Source organism: Miniopterus schreibersii (assembly GCF_964146895.1).
Source record: "Miniopterus schreibersii genome assembly, chromosome: 6".
Classification (NCBI taxonomy): domain Eukaryota; kingdom Metazoa; phylum Chordata; class Mammalia; order Chiroptera; family Miniopteridae; genus Miniopterus; species Miniopterus schreibersii.
In genome coordinates, this window is record NC_138107.1 from 37,295,211 (window position 1) to 37,311,784 (window position 16,574).

The 16,574-nt window shown below is 34.8% G+C and overlaps 1 long non-coding RNA gene across 1 annotated transcript in view; it reads right to left on the bottom strand.

Moving 5' to 3' along the window:
• The window catches only part of LOC308558480, a 29,211-nt gene extending 17,262 nt beyond the window's left edge, over positions 1 to 11,949 (bottom strand). Inside the window, exon 1 of the long non-coding RNA XR_013999008.1 lies at positions 11,902 to 11,949. This is a non-coding gene — a long non-coding RNA (uncharacterized lncRNA). The remainder of the gene's footprint in view (positions 1 to 11,901) is intronic.
• Positions 11,950 to 16,574: the final 4,625 nt, after the last annotated feature.

Below are 16,574 nucleotides of genomic sequence, written 5' to 3' on the forward strand. Positions count from 1 at the left end.
ATTTCTATTGGTGATTAACCCTACTCTGTCACTTGGATCTACTCAATCTCCACACTGTTAAATCTAGTTTTTAAATCAAGAGGGATAATTGATTGAATAATGTATGTTAGAAATTCCCTCATGGAGAACACAGTCTAATCCTTAACTATTTTCAGGTGGTTCCATTATTTTATTGCTTGTAGTTGCGTGTTTTCCCCTCTAAGTTTCTGGGAGGAAGTATCCTGCACTGTTAAAGGACAGAGGTGTGGCTTCGAATCCTGCTCTCCTATTCACTCAGGGGCTTTAGATAAGCCACTTAAACAGTCTATGTCTCAGTTCACTCATTTGTAAAGTAAGGGCATCAAAAATACTTTATAATGTTATTGTGTGAATAACACAATAACATTTTTGCAATATTCATGCAAAAAATTTAGTAGTTATGCCTAGCATATTGACCAGTTTACTAGTGCCTCAAAAAGTACCAATTTCTATAATTTTAATCATTGTAATTATTGTAAATATTAACTTCACCTTTCCAGTTATTAAGGTTCTCATACCTCATTTGGTAGAACACTGAGCATTAAACTCTAAGAAGAACCCAGTAATCCAAGTAGACTGATGAAGGTATTCTTCCCTTTCTGGAATCTCTGATTTTGGGCATTGAGTGGCAATGGTGGGAAGCTAAGGTCAAGATTATCACAGATCTGAGCCTATCTACCAGGTTTCTCATAATCAATAGCTGAAATAATTTACTGTGCATTTTATAGACTATTAATTTTTAAATTAAATAATGGATTCCAAAAAAGATGCATATGCTGAACTTCATGTAATCTAAAAATGCCATTGATTTAAAAATGAATCATTATTTTATGTAACACAAAGGAGAGATGAAGTACGGCCAAATAAACTATGATACAATGTTAAGACATCATTTATTGTTTGGACTATTTTGATTTTAGGGATGTTAATTGTGAAAAAAATATGTCTCTTAATAGATGATTTGCCCATGTTAATAAAGATTATGAAGATTAGGCCAGGTAATATATGTATTGAAGAATTATTGTGTTTAAATTTTTCTCTTTAGATTTTTGAGATGTTTGAGGATATGAATTAAGCCTCATAATGTTAACAACATCTAAAAACAATGCTTGGCATGTATAAGCACCCACCAATTTGTTGACTCAATTAATTAATTGATAGATAAACAAACAATGTATTAGACAGATACAATTTGACACTGTTAATCCCTGGACCAATGGCCTTTATCAGACAACCTTATATCACTGGTTCATTAAGAGTCAGGCCAGTTTACATCAAAAACCCTTGTTTGTTTTTGCCAATAATTTTTCATCATGCCCATGAAAGGTCTTTGCACACCTTTACCTTGGTAACTAAAGCCTTGGTTGACCTCTTGATCACCCCTAGTTTTGTTTCATCTTTGCTCAAAGACTGTCAATACTCAAAACCTAAGATAAACAAAGTCCCTGGGACAATTTTTGCCCCAGTCCTAGAATCAACCTTGGTTCCTTTATTGGAGAATGGTATTAAAAACCAAGATCTGGGTGCTATGTGTGTTTGTTGCTAAGAGAGTGTGATTGTTTCTAGGCCCTCTCAACTGACATAGCAATGAATTATATATGTGTATACTAACCAGTGTGTATTCACATAGCTATAAATGTTTCCATTTGTAACCATTTGTATTTACATATTAAGCTAACCATGGCTTCATGCTGACTTGTCCAACTTCATTACCACATGGATTATTCTTGCCTCCTTGTTTTACGTTTTGCACATTTACTTAAGGTCTGATTTAATTGTAGTAAGCTTGATTCTCAAACACATTCTGTATTCAAGTCACTGAAATTATCACATACCAGGAAGCCTCTGAAAAACTATTCTTGTGAGGAAATGATTAGGAAGATAAACACTATGTTAACATTGTAATGAAGAGCTCCTGAACTATGTAAGGATTCTGTGGACTGCCAGGGTTCTCCAGGCCACGCTTTGAAGTGTGCTGCCTTACATTGTTCAACCTTTTGTCACTCAGTGCAAGGTTGGGCGGAATCTTGCATATTTTCTCCTTTTACAAGGAATAATGTAAAGGTGCCCTTTAAAAGGATAGAACAGGATGGAAGGCTTGCCAATGAATGAGATTATTTGTTACATATTTGGAACACCATGATTTCAGTTACCTTCCAAAGGCCCACTCCAGCTTGTCCATTGTCAAAATATAGAGAAAGCAGGAACAAATTGTTGGAGGTGGTCATTTTGTATACAAAAGCTGAATCTTCCTAAAGCTTTATTCACTTGACTACAGCATTTGACTGTCTTTATAGATTTTCATAATGAAATTTACTCAGGAAAAAGAAACACATGATTTTTTTCAATGTCATTCTCAGAAATGCTCTTTAGGCATATTATTACTGTGTAGGATCTTGTTTTTCCCATGAAGGAAAAGGGAGGTACATAGAGGGTTTTCAATCTTATCATATTCTAGTTGTGCCAGGTATTTTATCTATATTTTTTCCTAAATTATGGGCAAGAAGATTTTGCCATTATAGCATTTAAGCTTTATGGTTTGTATTCAGAAGGTCAATTGATTGATGATAACTCATTATTGTCCATTTTCCTCACTTTAAAGTCTGATTATAACAGTGACATTTACAAAGAAAAGCTGTCTCATTAACCACATAAGTGCCTCATAATTCTGTGTGCATTTTGTAGAATGTAGACAAGCTGGACTTTAGGACAGGAACATTTAGAGAACTTCACATATTTTACCAAAATCAGTGTCTATACTAGAGATTAAATAATATTTTATAGTTGTAGGTATAAAATATATAGCCATAGACAATGAACATGGGCTCTTAGGCTTATAAAGGAAGGGCTCGTAAGGACTTGTATTACAATACTTGAAGACATTTCAGAAAGCTTTAGTTATTAAAACAGTTTGGAAACAATGCATTAAAAGTTTGATTTAAAAAACTAAAAATACAGAAACATTATTCCAATAAATTCTTGTTAAAAATATTTGTGAGAGTAGAATTACCCACATACCAAAACTAAAAAAAGATATTACAAGAAACTAACACTGCATCTGAAAAAAAAATTCCTAATAGAGTGTGTATGTATATATTGAGAAGAACGTAATTTGCATGTAAGAAGGACATGAATTTGGTGGGCCAAGACTGGAATGATGGAGACTGAATGTTTGTGTCCCCCCTATATTCATATGTGTTGAAACCTAATCTCCAATATGATAATATAATATTTTAGGAGGTGGGGGCTTTTGCAAATAACTAGGCTATGAGGAGGAGCCATCACTAATGGGATTAATGCCTTCATTTTTTTTAATTCTCACCCTAGGATGTATTTTTATTGATTTTTAGACAGAGAGGAAGAGAGAAAAAAAACATTGATGTGAGAGAGAAACATCGATTGGTTGTCTCCTGTACAAACCCTAACTGGGGACCGAATGACAACCTTTTGGTAAATAGGAGGATGCTCGAACCAATTGAACCATCTGGCCAGGGCAGGACTTATGCCCTTTTAAAAGAGACCTTAAAGCCTGCCAGGCGTAGCTCAGCGGGTTGAGCATGGACCTAGTGTCCAGGAGATCTCAGTTCAATTCCCGGTTAGGGCACATGCCCAGGCTGCAGGCTAGATCCCCAGTAGACAGTGTGCAGAAGGCAGCTGATCAATGACAACTCTCTCATCATTGAGGTTCCTATCTTTCTCTCTCCCTCTCCCTTCCTCTCTCTGAAAGCAATAAAGATATATATATTTTTTAAAAAGAGACCCTAGAAAGCCCTCTTCCTCTTTCTGCCATATGAGGACACAATAAGAAGATGACCATCTATAAACTAAGAAACAGGCCCTTACCAGATAGCCAATCTGCTGACACCTTGATCTTGGACTTCCCACCCTCCAGAACTATGAGAAACAAATGTCTGTTGCACATAAGATGCTCAGTCTATGGTATTTTATTATAACAGTTGGGATAGACTAAGGTGGTCGCTGTTCTGTCTTTTTGCTTAGGAAATATAGCTATTTTTCATAAACTATGATATTTACATTAACATGTAATGAGCTTATTACTGCTACTTTTAGTGAATTAATAAATCAATTTTAATAAACTTTATTAAAATATACTATATTCTTTGCCCTCTTGAGCCAGCAGATTGAGACTCATGCCAAATGCATTTACTTTATATTCCTGTCCATCTCTAGCACCTGAAACAATGCTTAGCATTTAGTAAAACCTCAAGATATATTTTCTAATAGAGTCATTGAAAGCAGAGTAACCCTGATTATAGAGAGCCAGTATTGTGCTTGGATGACAAAACTTACTTCTAAGAAACAATAAAGATTTAGGCAGCGATTATATGGTAGGAGAAAAGAAACCCTTGGTCCAATCCAAACCACAGGTATTTAGCGAAAAAAGAACCGATGCTTTGGTCGAATGAATAGCTTGATTTGAAAATGTTAAACTTAAATATGATCCTAGTCTACATGAAGATTGATAAATTACAGAAATAGACCTGAGGAAAATAATAGTGAATAGTAAACTTAAGAAGAACAAATAAAAGTGACAAGATGAAGAAGACGGGAAAAACTATAACCTTGGCCTTAAGATCAAGAGATTCAGGGAAGCTGAGAGGACTGAAGAGACTGTTAAGAAAAGCCTAAAAGTCTTTGAGAAGAGTTTTAGTGAAAAGAGAGTTGAGGAGATGGTGAGGTATTAAAGGAAAGCAAGGGAAATGTTATTAGTACCAGCAGGAAAGGGCACCTTTTTATGTGGAGGTGGAAAGTTTGGCAACACTATTTCTGCAGTAAGGTGAAAAAGGGAAATCAACTCAGTGATCTAGCCCAGGAAAATCCCCAGCAGAATATTGAAGGTGACATCTGGCTTCATCCTACTATCTCTGATTAAAGTACAAGAGAGATGAACTATGTAATAAACTATTAAAGATAAAGAGACTGGGAGCTTCTGAGTTCAAAAATAAAACTGTTTCTCATTCTCAGCCACTCAATATGACAATCGATCTTCAAATTAAGAAATGGCTTCAGAACAAAGATTGGATCCAGAATTGGATGATAAAATTGTCTAATACATCAGAAATCTCTAAGGCAATTCCTCATAGAAATGTCCAGACATATAAAAGCCCCTCTAATAAGCTTCAATACATCTCACAGATTCTCTTTTTAATAATGAGATTTTAAGGATCCCAATACTGTTATTTATTATATGGAAATTTCACAGGGAGCCTAAGATATAGAAGGAATATGTAGGTGTGACTTTTTTGTTGTTTAGACTCTTGAGAGAGAAATAACTATATTTTGCATGTAAATTTGTGTGGGTAAAGAGCAGATGATGTATTTTCCAAAGGTGGACACAAGTTTCTGTCCCATTTGTTCTTATAATTTGACATCAAACGTACTCCCATCAAATGATGGGATCCCTACTATCACCCTTGAACTTGGGTGGGAAATAAATATTACTCAGCAGAATATGACTCATGTAACATCTGATGCCAGGTTATAAAATGCCATGCTCTTCTCACTTGCTCTCTTGAGATGTTCATTATTGGAACTCAGTTGCTATTTTGTGCAGAAGCCCAAGCAAAGCCCATGGAGAGAGGAAACAAGGTCCTAAGTCTACAGTCTTCACTGGCTTCCTACTTAGCAGTAGCTTTCCAGTCACAGGAGTAGGTCGTCTTGGTAGCAGTATTTCAGTCCCTTGGCAATCCACATAGTCCCCAGCCAATGCCACATGGAGGCAAAATAAGCCATCTCCTGCTATGCAAACTTGCAGACTAATGAGCAAAATAAAGATTTTCATTGTCCTAAGCCACTGAGTTTTGAGATGGTTTGTTAAGCAGCAATGGATCATTTAAACAGAAATGAACATTCCAAATCCTTTGTGAAACCTATGTGCAAATATATAAAAAATCCTTTGTGAAACCTATGTGCAAATATATAAAAAATTAAATAAAAGCACTACCTTTGATTAACAGTACCCTCTTGGAATCAGCAACTTCTCTGCTCATTTGGTCAGCATGTTTTAAAATATGTAACTAGTAGATGTTTTTGTGTGCTTTTTATTTTAGTATATCTCTAAAAAAAGTTTCTCCAGCAACTATTGTGGGCAGAGAAGAATTATGGAGACCTCCATTTTGTGGAGCTAATGAGTTCTTAAAAGATAAAATTGAAAAAACAATCATCATTCCTTCCTCATTGTTCAAGTTACACAAGAGTAGTTAATCTACATGACGTTAGGTCCCTATAGGGAAGACTTTTTTTCAAGTCTTAAAGGTCGTACTAGAATGAGTGTAAACACAATGACTGTGCACCTGGGAAGAAACAGTAGGTTGGGGATAGGAATTGTGGTGTCAGAAAAAGCTGGAGTTGTTGGAATCTATTCCATCTGTCTGAATCAGATAAATATATAACACTTCTGGAGCCTTTTCCAGCTTAGGAGAAGTTTAAAGATAAATGACATATCTTTGGTAATAAAACAGGTATCATTTATATCTACAGGCAAAAAGAAAAAAAAAAATGACTGGTCTGGTCTGGTCAGTCAGAAACCCTTTTTTGGATTCATTCTAACAAGTAGAAAATCATGTATTTAATGTAAAATACAACCTGTTATTAGACATCTTATTAAATTTTCTTTTTAAATTTAAATTTTCTTGAAAGTAAATGAAAAGACTGGAGGAAATAAAATATCTTCCTCATTAGAGAACCATAGTGCTGAAAGGTTATCGCTTTCCCATTCCAGATAAATCTATCACTCAATCATACTAAGTCAGTATCCCAATTATTTAAAAAAGTTTATGATTTTGTACATTAAATGCTATACCCTTACAATGCAGAAAATGACAAAATTTATTAGAGCTTTAAGGATAATGATGTTTTTAATCATTCAGTGAACATCTTCAAATGCTTTCAACCATTCAACCAACAAATAGCATACGAGGCTTTCTGCTAGGTTAATAAGCACAGTCCCTATCTTCATTAGCTCTTACATTATAATGGTCAGATATTAATAAAATAATAACAGAAAGCAAAATGATCACAAAAAAAATAAAAGTATAAGTATAATAACAATTTGGGGAAAGATGCACAGCAGCTCTTAGGGAGTCAATGTTACCAAATTAAAGGGGTCTGTTTGCCTGCACACGTCAAAGCACAATAAGTCATGAACAGGAGTCTGGGGCTAAGAGTAAGGGTTTATTTTTAGGGAGTGGCCCACTCCCCAAAAGAGGTGAGCTAATGTTTAAAGACTTGGCTCCCTGATGGCTTGTAGGGGATGGAGTACATAGGGGAAAAATCATTAATCATGGTGACTAAGGGAGTTAGGGTTGTGGTTAGGGTCATGGTCTTGACTGACTAGTCCGAGCTAAGGTAGGAGGTCATTGGTAATTGCATCTAGTCCTGATGTCAGCCATGGCTTCACTTTGTCTGGTTTTGTCACTTTTCTGGGTGTGGAGCTGAAACACAACTGAGGCATAGATGTTATCTCTAGTTTGATGGAAACTCTGTCTCTGAGGTCAACAGACTTCAGGGCTTCATTCCTAAGATTATTTGATGCTGACCAGAACCTCTTTGTCCTGAGGACTTAATGATTAAGAGAGTAGTCCTAGAAGGACAAAGGAGGCAGGTGAATCAGGGGGTTGGATGAGGCCAGTTTGAATCAAAAGGAAAGAAAGGAGATAAGTTCATATTAAAGGAATGAAGTTTCTATGAGGTTACATCAAGGAAGACTGCGCAGAGGAAAAGAAACAACCTGAGATACGAAAGATGAGCAGGCGTTCGAGGCATGCAAGGTGTAGCAGATAGAATCAGCAGAGACTAGTAAAAACATCTAGAGATCACCTCCTGACCAAGTCCTGTGGCAAGAAGGAGCATCATATGTTCTAGGATTTGAAAGGAGCCCATTGTGGATGGAGTGCAAAGAGCAAGCAGAGCATGCTGTGAGCAGCAAAGAGGTCAGTCATAAGGGCTCATGGTGAAAGATTATCACTTTCCAAATCCAAATGACAAAGGGAAGTGATGAAAAGGTGTAGGTATAATCCAGTGAAAGCTCATTCTACCCACCCCAGGATAGCCAATAAGCTGAGTGACAAGGAGTTGGGGCAAGGAAAGTCACTTTATTTTAAAGCCAGAAAGCTGAGAAGATAGTGGACTAGCATCTTAAAGAACCATCTTGAGAAAAATACAGAATTCAGCCTTCTTTTATGTCAGGGGAAGCAGGGACTGGGAAGGGTTTGAGGTCAGGATTGATGACCACAGACATCTGGATGTCAGCAAGGATCCAAGGGAGATAGTAAACCTTCAAACTCTGGTTGCTGTGGTCTCAGTCATGGGGTTCCTATAAATCTTTTTATAAGTGATCATTATTTTTATACATACCTTTCTTATCTTCTTGGGGAGGTAGTTTCAGCAGGTTATTTCAGGAATTTCTAGGCTAAACCTTAGATTCATTTAATGATTAGCATATATATGTGCAGGATTAAGCAGAAGTTGCTAACTGACCTGTCAGGTTCAAGCAAGAAAAAGCCAGAAAAACTGATTATTTTATTCTATTACATAGGATGATTAGATTTCAACTTTTTGGAACTAAAATTAACATTGACCAACTTAAAAAGAAATGATGGAAGAAAGCAAGAGTGGATGCAAGAGAACAATAAGAAGGATATTGCATTAGTTTTCATAACTAATAATTTCATAAGAAAGGTTGCTAGGAAAAGTTGTGAGTATGGATTGAATAAAATTTGGGGAAAATTTAGCAAGTATAAGGCCTTAGTGATGGACTAAATATGTGGGGAAAGTGCAGGAGAGGTGGCAAGTGTGAGCTCTGGTTTTCTGGCTGGAACCATGGAAGAAGAACTAAGTTTGCATCAGTGTAGCTTCAGCAACATGCAAGAGATCCACTGGCAAAGATACTAATATTGGGTTTAACTGGAAAGAATATTTTCTTAGGTACTAATTTAATAATTTATTCACGCATAATCAAATATGTTCATGAAATAATAAATTATATTTCAGTCTTATATGCAAGCACTCTGATAATTTATACCCAGCTAAAGAGTACTCACTGTACTATTCTACATATTTAGTTATAATGCACATGTCTCTTTCTCCAATTAAACTGAAAATGTACATTCCAAGTAAAGGCCATACCAAACATGTATTTTTATAAATCTCAGCAACTAGTATGGTATCTTATGATAGTATACTGCACATATATGGTGTTCTCCTTTTTCTCTGTTTCATCATTAAGTCCTCTCTGTGTATTTGGTCCAGCCTAGAGTCTTTTTCTATTATTCTTTATTCCTTTGTTGCATTTTATTTTCTTCAAAGCACTTTTTACTACTTCAAATTGTACTTATTCATTGTATTGCATTTACTTATGGTCATTCCTACAGGATTATAAATTTGTCTCCCCCACAGACTGTAATCTCCATGAGAGCAGGAAGTCTGTCATTTTTACCAGCCTTAACATTTATTAAATATTTGTTGAATAAATAAATGAATACAGTACTTTCCCAATAGTTACTTCATGAATAAATTATAATGCATATTTATATTCATGTGTATTTGTATACATTAAATGTGAGAAAAAATTCTACGAAGTGAAAATATTTCTAGTATGTCTAAAAAAGTATTCTCACTTTTACCACTCACCACCAAACGACAGTTCCTCAAGAATGGAATTTTAAGAAAGAGAAAGATGAGTGAACTGTTAAAGACGTTTTGGGTAACAAAATTATCTTCATAATTATAACTTCTAATTGGGTGAACAATGTCTTCAAGATTAAATATATAAAAGAAGATGAAACTGTATAATGGTAAACATCACCACAGACAACAAATTGTAATATCCTTTGTCTATAAAAGTCTTTTTCAGTCCTTCTAGCTGGAAGTATGTTTCATTCTCTTCTGATTTGCAATTGTCCATATCTCTCCATGTGCCCCTTTTGGCAAAAGTTTCTACTTTTTAAAATTATATCTATTCACAATTATTTTTTACAGTGCCTAAATAACTATATGTTCCTTAAATACCGAAATTTGATGCTGTCCTCCAACACAGATTTTTACTATTAATAAAGCACTCAAAAAATACTTGCTCAATTATAAATGAGTGAATGTTGGATTGATTTTCCCAGAAAATAATAAAGTATTGGCTTATTTGTTTATGACTAATATATATATATATTTTTGTAGAAAGGAACTTTGCAAAGCATGACTCATCATCCTGAGTTTTGTTTTAAAATCCGTCCTTTTTCCAATGATTTTATTCTTTCTTGCATGTTTATTTTCAAGTTTGTTAGTTTTCATAGATAATAACTACCAGAAGACCAAAAATGTGAAAACAGTTTATGTTTTTCTAAAATGCTTTGGTATTCACAGTAACATGCACTATTATGCTTTGTGCTAATATCACTCAATAAACAGCAAATAACAGATTTTGCCCCTAAGGATACATCTGTCCTCAAGCAACTCTGCTACCTTAGTTAATAATTTTGCATATAAAAATGAAAAAATTCACTGAGAATTATTTTTACAGTTTGAACAGATGCAATTTTGATGTGTTAACACTCATACAGAGTGTTGACAGTTTTGTCTGCCCAGTCTCTTGCTTTTCATAGCAACAGCATCTCCTTCTGTTTGGAAATTATTTTTCCCTGTCTGTTCCAGCCCTAGTTTTCTGACCTAATGTTTGGATAGTTATGAGCCAGTTTGAGCTTATCAATGCCCTTTCTTGGAATATTTCTAAATGAAGCTGGGGATGGCCTTTTTCTACTGATGGACCAAATCTCAGCCAGAGTGAGTGACAAAGCCGAAACACAAAAGAAAATGGAAATGAGAGACCAAGAAATAGTCTTGATGGCACTTAAATTCCTGGTTTCTACTTCCCCAAGAGACCAGCTACTCACTGTTCTTGTAATATTTTGGTAAAGTGACTCAGAAATTACTTAATTAATTGAGTTACTCTGAATTGTATTTCTATTGTTGCAATCAAAGTAGTGTGAAATCAAATCTTGGATATTTGCCTTGTATATTTTGGCTTTAGCTTTGGCAAAGATAATCAAAGCTATGAACAGACCATTTGATTAATCTGCCTATTGAGAATTTATTTCTCAAACTAAGTATGAATAGCTCCTATACATGACTGCAAAGTGAGAATTTGGATATTTTCTCTTTTATGTCCACTTGGTATAAAAGTAATAAAAGCCAAAAGAAAGGAAATTTTTATGTGGGACATTAAAGGTAGTAGCAATATAATAAAACAAAAAAAAGGATAGTATTTTTCTAGAAATGTTAAATAGGCAAATTTCAATTATGGTACCTGAAAAATAGTGGTGCAAATTCAGAAAAGTGTTAGTTTGTACTCATGAATTGTATACATGCATTTCTTGCTTAGTTTAAATGTTATGGTGTTTAGTTGACTTCCTCCTGTGGTATTTTGAGTGCAAAAGATAACAAAGGTCATGACCATTTGTGGTCAATAAACAGTTCTGTTCCACTCTCCCTTAGAGGAAGATGATTCAGGCTGGTTATTAATTCAGGTGGCCTGGCTCAACTCCATCTTCAGTAATTACATTTCTGTCTACAAAAAAATGATAACGTAGTTTCAGCGAGAGAACTTATTCATTGTTGTCATCAGTTTAAAAAAAAGAACAGAGATGAAAAATCAACATTCTATTATGCTCTAAGAAGAACAAAGATTTCATTTTGATCCAATGTGAATGCTCTTGAAGACTAAAATAACCAAGTGGATAACATTTACTATATGACATCAGCTAGTGAAATTTAAGTAACAAGAATTCTCTTGGGCCTTTAAATTCCCCATTAAGTAATTTATATCAAACTGTTGAGAATGTCTGATCATATCTCACTCTTTTATCCACTTACCTGTCTGCTCCCAATCTGTGCTCAACTTTCACTTTCTCTCTGAAGCCTTTAGCGCCCCACCTCCCACCTGCTAAGTTAAATTAGGCACCCCTTTCCACTGCCTGGGAACACCTCCATTTATAGCACTACCGTGTCTTCCTTGCTCCCTATTGGCCATTAGTTCATTGAGATAGGAGCCTCTACATTCTTTCTCTTTGTGTTTCCCAATTTAGCACCACTCCTTATATTTGGTAAATTCAAGTATGCAATCAATGTTTACTGAACAAGTGAATATAAAATCAACATTTTCTGCACATTTAAATGGCAACTAAAATAATGCTCCCAAAGAAAAAAAAATCTAGCACCATATGATATATGTAAAGGGATTAAAACTTGGCATCCAGGGGAAAAAATTAAAATGAAGTATTTGGACATTTATGGGGCTCAGCGTCCTAAAAAGACACTGTTGTCCTGTTTGTCAAGTGATGAGCCTGGGATGTAGGTTGCAGCTGGAACACTGTTTCAAGTTTCCACGGAAGTGGCTTTAACTAAGGAGAGGGTCATCTTCTGAGGAAAAGAAATGGACAGAATACAGAGGGCTGTTCAAGTGAACTAGGGTTACAGTAGCAGGAAATCAGGTGGCTAATGAGGAAAGAGCAGAATGAGGTAAAATGAGTACAGAGCCTGAGTGTCCCAGCCAACACCATGAACAGGGATTCTTCAGGGTAACGAAATATTAGCTATACCTCCCACAGTATGCTTACGCAGCAATTCACCTACCAGTCTCCTGTTCATAGATACTTAGATTACTTCCTCATTTTTTCTATTATTGCAGTGAGAATTTTATGTACACTTCATTTCAAATGTGTATGCGACTATGTTTGCTATAAATTTCTAGAGGAGAACTGCTGAGTCAGTGTCAATGAACTTGTAATTTTGACAGTTATTTCCATACTATCTTCCATATGATTTGTACCTATTTATGTCCTCATCGGTAATATACAAATGCATTTTTTAAACACTTTTGTCAATACATGTTATTATCCCATTTTGATATTTTCCAATATGAGAAAAAATTTTGGTGTCATTTTCATTTAAATTTCTTTTTTTGAGAGTGATGTTTGCATCTTTCATATATTTTAGAGCCAGTTGTATTTTCTTTTCCATGTATTATCTATTTATATCCATTGCCTATTTTTCCATTGTATATTTGATCTTTCTCTTATTGACTTATAAGTACTCTCTATATACTAGAGAAATATACCCTTCCTTGTGGGCTGTGTTTTTTTCATAATTTACTGTAGTTTTTAAAAAATTCTATTGACTTTGTTTTTTCTCCATACAAACTTTTAAAAAATTTTATGTAAACAAATGTACAATCTCTTTTCTAGCATTAAGTTTCTGTGTGCCATTTGGAAAAGACTCTTCCAATCTAAAATAATAAAAGTTTGCTTGGGTTCAAAGCTTAGCTCCTCCTCTTACTAGCTGTGTGATCTGGAAAAATTATTTAGTTGCTCTAGGCCTATTCTTTTCTCTGTAAAATGGAATAGAGATACGGCCTAATTCATTGGTTTGTTGTGAGAACTAAATAAAATAATAGATAAAATGTATCTAGTATAATGTTTATCTTATGCTAACAAGAAAATAATAAGAGTAAAAATAATAAATAGTTATGTTGTTAACTAAAATGAGTGCTCAACCAGTTACCTTTTCTGTATAGAGCACGCTTTTCCCCCCTATTTCTTACAGTGGTAAATGAAAACACTATTGAGACAGCCTTTCTGCTTGGAAAATTAACCTCATTACTACTCTCTTTAAAATCCTTATTGAACACGAACAAAGTCAAATCTGAAATGAAGCTTTAGGAGTTGACATAGGAACTAAATGTTATCCAACAATTTGCTCTGTTATTGTAAACAAGCAGGCCTAGAACCAAACTACCGATGTATGCTAAAGCTCTCCAGAATTTGCTGAACATTATCTGTTTGTATGTGCAGCTGCTGTGTTGATTTGAGAGCAGTTAGATTTGTTTATGATTGCCATAGAAACGACATGAAGATGCATTTTCCATCAAACGCACATAGCAACTCTGTGGATGTCTGTATGTGCAATTTATCCATGGTTACCCTGGGGATTGCTCACAATATGAATGTCCGTACTATTTCTTCAAGTTCACTATTGTAAACTAGCATCTTGGTGCTTTCGTTTCCTTGCCAACAAGAGAAGGTGCTTCCCATGGTTACACCCTCCCACTCCTGGAATAGGCTACACATCAAATGTCTGCCTAAAATAAACGCAGTAATTCAGAACTCCTGTATTGTTTTTGAGAAAAGATATTGTTCCAAATTAAGTTCCACTATTTACTGAAGATTTCAACACTTCACATCTGTTGCATATAAAAACTTCAGTACTTATTTTTTCTGCTTTTAGATGTGTTAGTTAAACTGTTCACCAATATCACAAAATCACACCGGTTTATCACAATCAGTAAGTCAGTGCAAATCATCATCATCTTCCAACATACTCCATCCCACAAAGATCATATTCTAGTAATGAAAGTAGGTTAAATTACTCTTTGGTTAAATTACAATGCATTTCACTGCAACACTTGTTTGATGAACAATTCCTCCAGTGGTGCTCTACAAAGAGAGAGACTCTTAAATTGTAATGCAGGGAAGGCCTTATTGTAGAAAATTAAAATAATGGAATTCTAGACTTTGGAATTTTAAAGGACTTTAAAAATGAATTGGTCTTCCTTTCATTTGAAAGGTGATTTTACAAGGATCACACAGCCAGGTAGAAATAAAAGTTGGTCTAAATTCAAAGACACTAAGCTGATACTCAACAAACATTTATTTAACTCTTATTATAGGTCTGATAAACTGTGGGTCTTGAGATTATAAAGACATATAGACATAACATTTGTCCTCAAGATATTTACAATATTGTAAAAAAAAGCTCAGAGTTTGTAGAGTCTCTGGTTTATTTCCATGTTGATCCAGGTACTTTACTTTCTAAATATCTAAATCAAGAGTTGAGCTTGGATATATGTAAATTAACAAAAGCATAAATAACTCATTGGAAGGAAAAGTCTGAATTAATTAATGCATATAATTAAGAAAGAGCCCAGAAAAGAGAACAGTAGATATATTTGCTTGCACAGATTTTGATGTGAGAAAATATATATTTTTTTCTTTGGGGTCACTTTTGGGGAAAAGGAGATGAGGCATCTGGCAGAGTTTGAGATGTATAAGAAGAAATGTGTGGCCCTAACCTGAAGTGAGGCTAATATTCTTAGCAAATAGAAACAAAAAAGAAAAGAGGAAAAGTAAATTATTTCAGTCAGAGTTGGACTAGAAAAAGAACCTTCAATAAACATTTAGTCAATAACCATTTATTGAATACCTAATATGTGCATTTAAACTCAAGAATATGGTGTTATAGAAAGAATCCGACAGGTGAGATTCTATTTTACAAGTGTATATTGAGTGACATTCTCTGTGTCAAGCACTCTGCTAGGTGCTGGAAATATGACTTTAAATAAGTTTTTCCCAGCTGCTGTCCCAGGAATGGAATGTTTTACAGGCAAGAAAACAGGCAGCAGGTAACTTTTAGTGCAATCAGGATTGAAAACATTAATTCAATGTCTGTGACCACTTCATCTTGTTTCATTGTTCTCCAAAGCATCTGGCCTTATGTCTCACATTATCTTTACCTAAAATTTATATATTTATTCACTTGTGTATTTATTTTCTATTCCTGCCCCATGGAATATATGATCTACGAGCAAAAGCCCCTATCTCTTTGTTCATTTCTGTATGCCCATTGCCTAAGACAGTGAATGGCACATACTAGATACTAAATAAATATCTGATGGATGGATGAATGAATGAGAAAATAAACATAGTAGGTGTTAATCAATAGTTGATAGATATATAAGTGAATAAATAAATATCCCTCTTGTGACTCAGTTAACTCACACTGCTTCCTCTGTCAGCTTCCTCAGATCCTCTTATTTAAAATTAACCTTTCTCTACTACTGTTCTTTGTCACTATTTTTATCCTTCAAGATGGTATTTTATTAATACTATTTCTTTAAAAATATTGTGTGTTTCACAATACAGGCAGTCAACTTATATATAGTTTTGAATTTAATTTCATATTTGACTTGCTGTTATCTCCCCAAATGAGTTTAGAAGTTAGAGTTAAATGATAATGTAGTTCTAACATTTACAGATAAGTCGCAAAGATAACAAGACAAAAAGTATTCTCATATTTTATCTGACTAGATTAAAATAGGTGTACTTGGGAAGTCTAATATTCTATATAACACATTTAAAAAAACATTGAAAAAGAGGCTTTGCATTACCGTATAATGCAATATTATTGGATTCAGGAGCAGGATTGATGATACCTCTTTAAGAGCTGTGTTGTTTTACTTCAAAGAAAGTATAAAACTCTCAAAAGCCTTGGATGAGAGAGCCTGGAGTGACAGAAGCATGGGACTTATAAAAACAGGATGAATGCCTGGCCTGGTGGCTCGGTTGGAGTGTCAACCCATACTCCAGAAGGCTGTGGGTTTGATTCCTGGTCAGGGCACATATTTAGGTTGTGGGTTTATTCCCCATTCAGGACGCATGGGAGAGGCAACCCATTGATGTTTCTCTCTCACATCAATGTTTCTCTCTCTCTCT